The sequence below is a fragment of the Macrosteles quadrilineatus genome, unplaced genomic scaffold (genome assembly GCF_028750875.1).
Source record: "Macrosteles quadrilineatus isolate MER2022 unplaced genomic scaffold, UCM_ALF_1.0 Scaffold_2__2_contigs__length_208266976, whole genome shotgun sequence".
Taxonomy (NCBI): Eukaryota; Metazoa; Arthropoda; class Insecta; order Hemiptera; family Cicadellidae; genus Macrosteles; species Macrosteles quadrilineatus.
Window position 1 is genome coordinate 98,329,313 of NW_026542595.1, and position 14,331 is coordinate 98,343,643.

Here is a 14,331-nt window from a genome sequence, read left to right on the forward strand (position 1 = left end):
GAGGGGCTTTGGTTTATCATTTAGGTTATCATCGATTAATCAAAAGAGAATCTTTTACTGACGTTCACAAAGCAAACTGCAAAAACTGTGAACTCAATCAGGCCCGTTACAACAAAGCCAAGAAACCAGAAAACGCAAAATAAAAAAGATCAATGCAAATCCTGCTTTTCTTATGTCTACGCAGGTTCGCTAGTACAGTGCAACTTTACCAATGAATACAAATTTAACACACCAACGGATGAAAAGACGAGGTAATCATCCCTAATTGTGAGAAACGTCAGGTAAAATATTCCCTACTGGGGGAAAATATCCTATGAAATACAACTTAACATGCCAACGAATGAAAAGACGTGGGAATCAACCCCGGATTATGAGAAACGTCAGTTAAAATATTCCCTACTGGGGGAAATATCCCATGAAATACAACTTACCACACAAACGGATGAAATTACGAGGGAATTATCCCGAATTGTGAGAAACGTCAAGTAAAATATTCCCTACTAGGGAAAATATCCCAAAAAATACAACTTATCGCATAATTGTATAAATATTTATCTTTTGTTGTGTACAATTCACAAGATGTGCTTATTTGCATATCTATACTCCCTGAGAACTAGTGAGTCTTATACATTTTGTACATTTATACATTTTCATGCATATCCATTTATTTGGCAACATTTTACCTATGGGGTGGAAATAGATTAATATTGGTGAATGAACACGAACCACTTGGCGTAAAAAACCTAATCTGCGCTTCAAATTTTACAATAAGACGAGAAGTCTACTTGGAGTACCTATAGTATTAGTAAACAAACGATGAAAACATCTCAGTAAGCGTGAAGCAATCAGCTGTTCTACGGTGGGGGGGGGGGGGTGGGGGGGGGTGCTAACGCAATAGACGCGACTGCTCAGTCAGTCAGTCAGTCAGTAGTCACTAGTCAGTAGGGACTAGTTAGCGACGGTGCCTGTGAGTGTGCGTGTGTGTGTCATGTGAGATGTTCTGCGACAAACATCCTTTCCGAAGCCTCAAAATACACGGTAAATACCTTGGCCATCATATAAATCCACGATATGAATCAAAAGTTTAACCAACTCAGGAGGAAGTAAACAAAAATTACTGTATAAATAAAAACAAAAGCAACTGCTGATGAATATTCTATATTTTATTTTTTTACAATTTTAACTTTAATTAAGATCCGTGCTAAATTAATTAGGAGAGGTTGTGTCGAAAAAGTAATATTTCTCGGTAAATTTTAAATCAGGATTTTTATTCAAGTATGCCGTTGATAGGTGTGAGGCTTAAAGTTTGTTGTTAAAGATCGCGTTCCTTAGAAACTTAATATACAGATCACCAATGAAGTTATGGAATTTTTAAGTTTATTCTTTCCGGTACATGGCATAGTTTTTCTGATTATATTTACGTTTAATAGCTTTCAAAACTTATTTCAGAAAGCTAAAGTAAGTTTTCCCATTTAAGTGTGTTATTTAAGTCTGTACTAATGTCCCCGACACCAAGGAGGTAATCCACGATACCTTCGATAATAAAACGATACTAGATGAAGAAATAACTCTTTTGCCTGTTTATTACATTTTGAGAATGTATTTGGTTTGTTCAACCTGGCATATTTTTGTAAATAAGATAACGAACTTCAAATCCCAATTGTGTGTGATGATGGACACTTTTTTAATAGTTAAGTAGGTGCATATGTAAATCCTACCTGTATTACTGAATTCTTGAGAATATATTTGGCTATTTCAACCTGGCCTGTCTAATTTGTAAATAAAAAATGATCTTCTAAAAACGTCATCCAACAATACTAATCATCTGTTAGACGAACATTCTTTCTGCACAGTGTCGTTTAAATGTTTACGTTATGAAACAAAACAAAAATTGTAGCAAACCCATTATGTTTATAGATGGACACGTTGGAAAATTCCAATTTTATATAGTAAAACTAGCTGTAACCCGCGGGCTTTGCTCCGTTTAACTTCTTAATTTTCAAGATTATCTCGTTCGCATGGCTCAATCACGTCCTGGTTGAAGTTTGTTCGCTGCGCTCACTCACCTTTAGGTTGGAGCTCGTTCGCTACGCTCACTCACCTTTAGGTTGGAGCTCGTTCGCTGCGCTCACTTGCCTTCAGGTTAGCTCGTTCGCTACGCTAACTCGCCTCCAGGTTGAAGTTCGTTCGCTACGCTCACTCACCTTTTGGTTGCAAATTAGCTGTTGTCATAAATGTAAAAGAAATAATAGTGCTGCACCCTGTTGGTAATCCTTGTAACTTTAATGCTATTGAACATCATAGAACAGAACCAACTTGTTTAATTGAAACAGCTGTTAAGATTCAATAATTCCATTTCTCATAAGGTTAACATGGGAAACTCCAGAGCCACTGGGGCGGAGCCCGAAAGGATTTTTGAAATAAGAATATGCCTATATGTTAATCGGGAATGTGAGCTATCATCATGCCAAATTTCAGCCCAATCCGACCAGTATTTTTCGAGTTTACTTTTCCCATACACACATACAGCAACCACCTCTTTTTTATAATAGTATAGATTAGAAAAATACATCATTATGTTTTTAAAAACTCTGATATTAACAAATTTAAAATCTTGTGATATTTGTACCCTTTTTAACAAAGTAATTATTATAAACCACGAGACACATGCAATTTTAAACATAACAATAAAAATCAATAATTAATTGCGTACAAACATTTTGCTAATATAATACCTATATGATTTCGGATTTTGTCTTCATTTCTTTTGTTACGGGACTCATCGTTTATTATATTTTAACATACTACAACATTACTATAATAAGCAGGCCCTACTTAGTCTCGTGAAGTCTTTTATAGAACTAGACTGCCTTTTATAAAATTAAACTGCCGACTTAGTTATAAATAAATACCAATTAAAATCAATTAAACAATTAAATTACTATCTATTACTTAAGTTCCATTCGTCTCAACTTATTTTACTTGCTAAAGTGGGCGGAACGAGCTGTTCTAGTGGTTAGAGCGCGGTACTTCGGTCCAATAGGTCCCGGGTTCAAATCCCGGTAAGTCTGATGAGTTTGATGATTTCAAACTTGAACTAGCTTCAGCTATCTTCGGTAATTGAACTTTAAATAAATTATCCTGGCTGATTTTACCTGAATTTCATCAACCCTCATCTTTTTAATTTCTTAAATAAAATACGGTTAGTCCTCATTTCATAATATTGACGTAGTGAAGGACCCCTAAACATCATTATAAGTCATTTATAAGACAATATAGGAAAAACTTAAAACCCAGATCTACTTCCAGATATTAAGAAGGCTAATTAAGGCTACCTACAGATTTAAGAAGCAAAACAGAAGATGACCTCAAACCAACTTTGCATCAATGGCTCATTAATCGACTTTTTTACTCTTTAAAAGAATACTATCGACGGATCTTTGACTAAACAACACCTCAACTACATATTTAGAAAAAATTTTAAATTGACGCTACTGCTATTCTTAATGAATGTGTAAATAAAGATGAATTGTCTATTGTCTATTGTCTACTCACCATTCATATAAAACAGCTAATACATCAATCCATTACTTTGACCAGAAATGTCAAATTTAACCGAAAGGTGGAAGATAGTTAAAATGAAACCCTCGTCAGATTCAAACGATGCGCAGAAAACAACATAAATCTTTCTGGCTAGGACCCGTCAAGGTGAGTCACAAAAACTTGACGCCGGCGCCCTCCCCCCCCTCCCTCCCCCACAATACCAATTGGGGCGAAGCCCTGAATCATTGATTGCCCAGGCAGTCGAGGGAATGATGGAAACGAACGGAAACGGGTTTGACAAGGGATACACCGCCCGAGCAAATTGAGTAACATTCAATGATACGGTCTAGCTTCCATCGATTGCAGCTTAGATTGCCCATTAGATATGCTAAAAGGACTGTTGTACAGTATGAACATTGCATTTGGGTACGGTTAAAACACTTTTCGTCCTTTTATGAATTTTGAAAACAGATTTGGGTAGTTCATGTACTATGGCGATTGAGTGTGCTAAAATCGATTAAATCATTCCCTATCATTTAAGGTCAAATTTTGCACTGCACTGGTATTATTTTTTTAAATACCGAAATGCAAGGTGTATTTTAGAACATAATTGTTCTATTTGATTGTAGTTATTTTGAAAATAGAAATATAACCTATGATAAGACATCGACGCAATCAAATGATACCTGTCAAAAATACCATTATCAGCCAAAAAACATAGCCATACTGCAGCAAAAAATAAAAGTTTATTACATGAATTGCGGTTCTAAAGTAGCATTTTCACTCCATGGAGTAAAAAGCCTTTTAGTCCCAAGGGAGTAAAAGCATTTTTATTTCCTAGGCAGTAAAAGTCAGCTTTTGTAACCAGTTGTAAATTTCGATTATAGCAATCCCATGGATCAAAATTATTTATCGACTTATTTAGGTAAGGTTTTTAGCTTATTGTTGTAAAACAATAGAAATAGACGAAATGATTGAATCGCTTACTAAACAGCTGCTTATTTACATTAGCAGAACTGAAAACAAGCTGGAAGTAGTTTTGAGAGGTTATATTAACATGACAAGTATTTTCATTTTCTAGCTTAGTTAATTAATGATGCAGTCTGACAAAAATATAGCTCATCACCTTATTGATGTAATATAATATACTATGGAGTCAGTCTATGAAGGTCAACGAGGGAGTTTATTTAATATTCTACAACACTTTCTCATTGTATGGAATCAAGCCATTTTTCAAAGCATGAAAAAGTACCCACACCATGACACTGCCAATGACAATAGAGCAATTTGACGTTATAGCGGTTTATTCACTGCTTATACAATCTTGACACACCACTAAGAATACCATGCAGCATTGTAAAACAAAATTGGGCAGTTTTATCATAGGTGTGTCCAAAATTAGCATTTCTCAATCAAGCATTTTCCAACTAAAACATGAACTATCTATCCTAACATTAACCGTCACAAACTTCTACTTCTTCCTAACAAACTTGATTCAAACCAACATGAAACTTTTATTTAAAATGTAACAATGGTAGGCTACAAGAAGCCCTTTTAAACATTTTAGACTTAATTCAACAAGTATTTCAAAGGAAAACTATGCATGCTTGCAATACATCTTCCTAAGTACCAATTACCTCGATCACAGATGGAGGAAATCATAAAAATGTTATTCATAAAAAGTCGAAATCCAACGATCCTCATGGGATCCCACAGGGGGTGCACTTACACCCTCTAAAAAGATATATAATTTATTTTTGTAAAAAAATACAACCGACTTCAACCGCTCTAAAAAGAATGAAATAATTTCAATAAAGTAAACTTTTGTATTAGGCAAGCTCACGTATTTTAAATCGGCGCGGCTCTATGATGATTTTTGATACAAAATTGAAAGAGGGTGTCCATATTGCAGGTGACTATCTATAACTTAAGGTGTTAATCTGTATGTCTTTTTCATAGTTATGCGTTAAGGGTTATTTTATTACCGTAATCAGAGATCGGCATTATAGTATTAACGAGTATCTTTAAAAAGATTATAACGCATTTAAATGTTTCTAACTTGGAAAAGTAACGTTTTAATACTAAACTAGCTTCTTTTCCCTATCATAATATCAAACTAAATTATTTTCTTATTCATATAGAACATTTGTGTGTGTTATTTTCATAATGCATTTATTCTGAAGTAAACATAAAATACAAGAAAATATTTCCTTTAATATATAAACAAAACAGTTCAGTATGTTTTTTTTTATATTATTTATGCTATCCAGCTACAATTTATTGATTTTCAAAATACACACACAATATTTAATTTCAATCATGTTTGCAACTTGAGCCGCGCCGACTTGAAATACGTGAGCTTGCCTAATACAAAAGTTTACTTTATTGAAATTATTTCATTCTTTTTAGAGCGGTTGAAGTCGGTTGTATTTTTTTACAAAAATAAATTATTTCATGATTTTTAGTGACTGTATATTTTTTTTATGTATTAACTACTTGAGGTTTTTTGATAAGCAAAACTGTTTGAAACAATCAAAAGTTCCACAGAACAATCATTATTTTAAAACTGCTTGAGTCACCTGTTCAGGTATCTAATGGGTAATAATGCAAATAAACATTTTTAGACATTCCTTAAGAAAGAAAGAGTTGTCCATTACATTAGGCCTAGTGAAAAACTAATTGTATTTTCTAGATACATTGAAATGTCAGACATCATCGTTTCCTGCAATCGGTGTACTTCTACATTATAAAAAGAAATACAGTAACGTCTCAAGCCTTTTGGGACAATATGAAAGTTATTCCTCAGCCACCAGCACTAAAAAATTTCTCAAAAGTGGAAAATTGGTCGTTAACACGTATAGTACCTTTGGAAAATATTATATGAAAGATTGGTTCAGCTAAAAGTGGTGTAAGTCATGTAGGGGGTTTTGTTTGCTCAAGATATAGCCTAGTCGAAATTGCAAATCATCTTCCTCTAGGACTTTCCGAAGCAGGCATAATAGTTTTGATATGTTGTAGTAACTGGGTAGAGAATATTAATAAACATTCCACATCTGCAAATGAAATATGTATATGATAGATTGGTTTAGCTAAAAGTGGTGCAAGCCATGTAGGCGGTTTTGTTTGATCAAGATATAACCTAGTCGAAATTGCAAATCATCTTCCTCTAGGACTTTCCGAAGCAGGCATAATAGTTTTGATATGTTATAGTAACTGGGTGGAGAATATTAATAAACGTTCCACAACTGCAAATGAAATATGTATATGAAAGATTGGTTCAGCTAAAAGTGGTGCAAGCCATGTAGGTGGCTTTGTTTGATCAAGATATAGCCTACTCGAAATTGCAAATCATCTTCCTCTAGGACTTTCCGAAGCAGGCATAATAGTATTGATATGATATAGTAACTGGGTAGAGAATATCAATAAACATTCCACATCTGCAAATGCATGTTTAGTAATTAAAATATTTAACACTTTTAAGACAATTGACGATTATGCACTGTCACACTTCTTAGGTCGTGTAAGGAATTGCATTTAATTTATATTTAGACCTGTTTTACGAATGCTTTGGTTTTCACAATACACCTTTATTTGTCAATATCATACAGCTATTCACTGAAACATATATGTTTTTGTAAGTCAGAATATTCAATACTAAAAAAAGAATTACTGTATACACAAATCAGGTCAAACGTTAAAATACATTTTTTATAGTAACCAAAACAAAATGCATTTTTCTCAATGTAATTCATTTAGGCTCCAAGGCAAGAAATAGTTTATTGATCAATATGAAGCAACTGTTTCATGAAGAATTGTCTGTAGCTTAATTTAAATGGTTTCAACCAACAGCTGTAGGAATGTTATTATTATTTATTGCCTTCTCTGCACAAATGTAAACAATCTGCACAAATGTAAACAAAATAAATGTTGAATATTTAAGGTTTTCAGAATTTTTCACCGAAACAAATATTATACTTAAACATAATATATAAGGTACCAAATAGAAACTCTCCTGGTTATTTTGGTGGTGGAACCACACTGATCGGTAAAAGAATCACAGAGAAATTGGTGAACATACATAGAAAAAAAAAAAACATCGCCACATACAAATTGAGAACCTCCTCCTTTTGTTGGTAGTGGGGAAGTCGGTTAAAAATGAATGTTATACCTGAAAGGTTCTGTAATTACTTTTATTTTTAGAAATTTATAAAAATACGTTTCAAAATGGTCATTATGAAAGATGTATTTTCTAAATCAAATATGTAGTTGAGCCACAGATGTACCACTCTTATACTTGACTATTCAGAAAACAAGACATCAAATTTCTTGGTTGTCGTAGGCTTTATTCAACTGTTAATTTATGGTCGATACTTTTTATAAGTTTAGCACGTGGATTATAAATTATACATGTTACCTTAACTTAAATTAGCGTGTTAATTTTTTTAACGTTAGCAAAAAACGATGTCCTACCCTCCTCATGCAAAATAACCTAATTTTATTTGGTAATTTCTATAAGTTAAAAACCGTGCAAAAATTCGTTTTTGCACAAAACACCATATCTTTCGAAAATCACCGAAAAACATCATCATCATCGTAAAACACTTTATTTTTCGGAAACATTCGGGGGAAGGCCCCGGACTTCCAGGATGTTTAATTTATTGCACCTTTTAAAACGGTGGGTTATACATTTCTATGTGCCTGGATAGATTTTAACTTACAGTACGTACGGTCATATCATAAAATAGGTGAAGGGGACAAATTAACACGATAAACAAATTAACCGATTCACCTAAACAAGTCGTTAAAGTAATTGGTTATACCAGTGGCAATGTAAGCATTAACTACCTAACTGTCGAATTAACTGATAGTTAGTCGGTAGAGTTGAAATGATAAGAAGTAGCAGTAGGTAATGGCCAAGGACAATCACACAATCAAAAGATTACATGAAGGTCGCACCTATCACTGAATCTGGGTAATAACTCGCCAAGGTCAAAGAAAATTACCATTTGGCCACAGAACAAACAACTTAGAAACTAGTGCAAACTGTGCAGTTATGATGACGTTTACCAGTAATTCAGAACTATTAGTAAATTTTGCTACATTTATGTAGAAAATTTGGACATAGAATTGACTTGGTTCTTGGAGTAGGGGTTTAAGTGTATTAAAATATTTGAAAGGAAGTGTTATAGTTTTTTGATAAAATCTGGTTATGATATAAATGTGTTTTTAAAAACTGAAATCGTTCGGAGTTAAAGTGAGAATCACCTTTGATGAGCTGAAGTAGCAGAAAGAACTGCTGTGCCTAACCTAGCGTAACTAAACCTGGTCTAACGTAACCTAACCTAACTTGCTACAATAGATTAACAGGCCGAAGTAGCAAGGGGTAGATATATACCCCCCTAACCATAACTTAACCTGACCTTACCCAACCTAAACTAACATAACCTAACCTTACTTTTTCCTACCTAATCTAACTGAACCACAGAACAAACAATGATAGTAACTTAACCTGATCTAAAATGATTCAACCTTACTTAACCTAACTTGCACAATACAATAGACCAACAGGCCGAAGTAGCAAGGTGTAGATATACACCCCCAAACCATTACTTAACCTGACCTTACTTAACCTAACTTATCCTTACCTGACTTACTCCTACCAAACCTAACGTAACGTAACCTAACCTAAGACCTATATTTACCTAACCTAACCCTACATAACGAGGAAGTTGATTCTTAACTTGAGCATATTCATGCTACACATCCGTTCAGTTCACGCTTTAAAACTTTGGAAAGCTTGTAAAGTTTTCATTTTAACTTATACCTCGAATAATAACCACAGTTATAAAACAATCAAGCATGCCAAACCTTCATTGTACCACAGAGCTGTGTATTAGTAACATGTAGTGTTTACAGGTAGTTTCCCCAGTTTTTGGCACTCTTCATCCAGTTGTTATGTAACCTAGAGACACAGACTCTACGACGATGACCTCCAACTTTCACTGTTGGCTACTGTTGTGCTATACCGATAGCTACTAGTCACCACGCCATCGCCAACAAACTATGTGATTCCTGGGAAACATAAAAACATTGTTATAGAGTGGATGGAGTAAATTTTCCAATACAAACAAACCTATCGCATAAAATATAATCCTGCGTTGTTTTCTGAATCTTTAGATTCAAAGGTTATGGGCTGACCAACTGTGACATTTAAGTTAAAATTAATTGTTGATTTGCAGGATTTGAACCCTTCACCTCAGGCCTCGAGAACTGACCACCTACGCTTTAACCAAAGGAAAATCCGCGCTCAGAATTTATATCGCTATCCCAATACCGTCGATGGTTTAAACTTTTGGCAGTAAAATCAATATTGGTATAACGAAAACAGCTGATGTGTCACATGTATCTAGTTACAAGCACACTAAACAAGTAGACGTAAATTTTGAAGCTCGTTTTTCGTGTCTAGTTCATGTCCGACACTGATCGCTTGTGTCGAAGAAATTTTGTTTATAATATTTTAGGGTTAATTTCATGGTTTGTGCTTTGCTGTTTGGTTATATGACTAGGGGGCGATTTATTGTTTATGATTAGACCATTTTATTTGGTTAAATGTGGTTTGAAATGACTGAAATAACAAGAAACAAATTGTAAACAATAACGACCTCTAACAGTGCACAGGACAGAACCAACAATAAAATTAACTTTCGACGGTTAAATTTTATCAGAACTATAAAAAAAATTTGTGAGTGCTTAATCAACTAGATTACAGTATTAATTTGATGTACTTAACCTACTTTGATTACCTACGAATTCTCCAGGTACAGTCAAGACCATAGATAAAACCATAGACTAACCAACACGGAGTATGTTTTATCTATGATAAAACATACTCCCTTAGTAGATTTCTCATCCTTATGGAACAGCTGAAGACAATTTTATTGTTAGTTCTGTACGGTTTTCTGTAGAGGTCGTGTTTTGTTTCCCGTTATGACAGCCATTTAAATCCTCGTTTAACCAAATAATACGATCTAATCATAAACAATAACTCGTCCCCTAGTTATATAACCAAACAGTAAAGCACAAATCAAGAAATTAGCCCTAAAATAATAGAAACAAAGTTTCGTCGACACTAGCGCCCATGTGTCACGTACATGAACTAGACACGAAAAACGTGCTTCAAAATTTACAATGGGATGAGAAGTCTACTTGTGTTGGTTAGTCTATGACAATAGTAAAGTGTTGGTTAGTCTATATCAAGACAAAGATAACGTTAAAATGTTCCACCGTCCTGTATAAATAGAGCAAAAGTAATGCGAAGAGTTTTTTTTTTTAATGTCCTGGAGACCGGTCAATATTTACTTCCAAAATCTATATGCCTTGTATACCTTCAAACTTTATACGTCTGCAGGTCGTGTCCCGACGTGAGTAGGTCTACGTCAAGGCGTATAAAAACTTTTTATATTCGTATAAAGTTTAAACCATTTCGGTTCTTGTTTACACCCGGATTTAACAAATGGGTATTAGAAGATAAATCCTATTTTATTATACTACAGATAAACTTTGCGTAAATAAGAATCGTGCTGGCTTCAGATCGTGTCATGATTGCGAAGAATTGTTTCATCATCAACAGCCTCAACTTCAAGGTTCATAATAAACCATAGAGAAGAGGCAAGCTTCGAAAGCATTTTCAGTCGGTTGCAGGATCTGTGTTTTTTGCCATTTTTATATGTTATAGTTGCACGTTTTTTTGATAACTGTTGGTATAAAAAATAACCGTGTTTTGCTTGCAAGGTAGAACAAAACAACCCTTAAATTATTTTAATATCCTCTCATTTATACGAAATATTCAATTTTATTTCTGTAAACTTGTATGCTATACTAAAAATTAAAACACATTTGGAAAACAAGTTTATGAATCAATTGTAAACATTTTTAACTTAATCACTGTTTCTGTCAATAAATTGAAAGAACTCTAATGCGATGGTTACCCAACGAGCATATTATATTATGTGCTCGTTTATAGTACTCGCCTGACAAATAAAAGGTCACCGGTTCGATCCTGAGAAAAGTCAGTAGCTACAATAAGGTTCGAGACTAAACTCAGTTGTTCCGGATCGTTGGGTCTTGAATAAATGATCCCGGCTAATGAAACAGATTATCTTAGTCAGTAAAAAAACTACACAGATCATCTCGCACCATTCTACACTCATCCTTCACTCATTTGGGTCAAAATACGCACCTAGGGGGCGTCCCCATCTCAATGATTGATAACTTATAATAATTGATCCCCGAACCATAAAGAGATTCAAATTAGGAGTAGAACTGAAGACTTTTCTGTCATGTATATAACCATTCCCCAATGTTTCCAGTCATGGGTAGTGCATTAAAGACATACACATACACATCACCTACTAACCAATAAAAAAAAATTGTGTATTTTATTTTTATATTGTACCATTAATCAATGTTGCCTATTCAAGGCCTGAAATCTAAATTTTAAAACTAAATAGGATGACGAATAGCTAGATGCGTCTAGGTTTGATTGGTAGTTTCTACAATGAAAATTAAGGATATTACAAGTTTTCCGCCTCGTGCTCCTAAAGGGAACATTTATATAAATTTGAAAAGAGTGTATATTTCTTAGGGGATTCTCCCTCTTGGCGCTGCGACCCTCACATTTAACCTCCCCTGTAAGAAATCTCCCCTAGGACAAATAATACTGCCCGCCCCACACCAAGAACATCACAAACCTTTTCCCCTATATATTATTTTACCTGTCCTTAAATTTTACTAAAATTATTATAGATGTAAAGCACGAATCCACCGAAATATCGATGGACTTAAGAGGATATTTATGCGCCTAATTTTGCAGGAGTAATTTCATGAGTAGACATAGCCTCCTTAAACTCTAGCAGTAAATCTACCAGTAAGATTCCTTAATCTTAGTGGTATACTTGGAGTAAGCTACATACAGGATAAAATTGCATTTTCACCTCTTTGACCTTTTTTATACAAACCAGATATACTACAAACGATGTCGATGCTTTGAGGCACTTCTAACCTCTCAAAAGAGTAAAAATGTGTTAACATATTTCCCGAAAGAAATGTGTTTTATTCAAAGCACATTATTTCTTCTTTTTAATTACACTAAATGTCCAAATATTGAAAGATTTTCGCCACTTTGATTAAATGACATTGTACTAGATTACTACATGAATTAATTGCCAATTATTTGAGTACGTGAAAATATATATAGTAATAGGCAGGCATGTTTCTTTAAAACCTTTTTTGTCAGCTCGTGTGCATCGCAGGGAAAAACTACGCATACTGTTAGAAATATATTTTCTTTTTGATGTGTAGAATCCCTTTATAAATTAAAATAGACTCAAAAATTGCACAAAATAAGCCATTCTGGTGACGAAATGACAACACAATATAAACAGAAAATCAAAACAAATTAAAGAAATTCCAATCACATGTATTATTTATAGGTGGGTTGAAAATAGAGGAGTCTGATACAACAAGACATATTACAAGGGGTATTCCATCCCCATTTTAAAATTTTCGCCAGGGTTTTAATCAAATTTGTCTTGGTTAATGTGAGCCACCTACAGATTGCGCTTATCTAAATTACTGATTTCTGTCGAACAAACGATGGATTTTACCAAGTCAAACTAATGGAACGACTTGTTATGGAGCTATAGCAACTGTTATGACCTATCATTTATGTCAGTAACAAAAAATAATTTTAGACACTAGAGCATTATGTGACTGGCTCACGCGACGACGTTCTTTTTTAGTAAAAAATTGGCGACAGCTGTCCATATAGATGGGATGTCTTCTTCTGTATCCAATAGTCAATATTACATATTTTTGGCCGAGTTTTCGACTACTAGACGACCTCCAGTATTTTATTGGTTACGAAAATTTGGTTGCAATCATTTTATTATCAGCCAACAATTTGTCTATTGATCAATCCTCAAACCATATATTTCTTCAATTTGTTCAATTGAATTTGTACTATACATTCATGAAATAGACTTCACTCTGAAAGGATGAAAGGTGTTTATACAAAAGTTCAAATAACAAATTCATTGTAAACAATAAAACAAAATATATGAAACTGCCAATCACCAATCGTACAAATTTAATCAAAATCGTGACAAAATTCACCTACGGTAATAGCTACTTGCCTACAAGGAAATTCGCTAAATTCTTAGTCTAATGTGGGCTACATAAATGAGTCTAGCAGTTTAATAGCTACAATTGCAAAGTAAGCATAATATTGATCTTGAATCAGCTGACTATATTAGCTATCCTAGCTGCTGCGCAAACAGTCGAGGAATTCGCTTACGTGTGTCATATAGCTCAAGTGTTAGCCTATATTAGACAGCTAATGCATACTTTGACTGGTTCTACAGCTGTACATAGATATTTTCTACTCCAATCATCATCAGACCCAATAGGCGATCCCCAGGTCTGATGATGGTTGCTGTGTCCAATCGAAATAGATCACCACTTACCATCTTTTATATGTATTTACCATCGTGTGATTAAACAGTATAAGTGTTAATAGTTACAAGTGTTATTTGACGTATTGTTGTAATTTCAGGCACAAGTTGTAGACTGACTGTGTTACCAAGTGATAATTTGTACATTTAATTTATAACTTAGCTCCCGGCATTCGTTTTGTTTCGTGTGGATATTAGGCTATTTATGAACTGCTGATACAGGGACCTGTTCAACTGCAGTATTTGTTTGGCGCTCCGATCGTTTTTATTTTCAAAC

The 14,331-nt window shown here is 34.1% G+C and overlaps 1 protein-coding gene across 1 annotated transcript in view; it reads left to right on the forward strand.

The window, feature by feature from the left end:
- The first annotated feature begins 918 nt into the window (after positions 1-918).
- Positions 919-14,331, forward strand: part of LOC128987938 (torso-like protein) — a 48,579-nt gene continuing 35,166 nt past the window's right edge. Inside the window, exon 1 of the mRNA XM_054409048.1 lies at positions 919-1,038. The gene's annotated coding sequence lies outside the window, so the exon portion shown is untranslated. The remainder of the gene's footprint in view (positions 1,039-14,331) is intronic.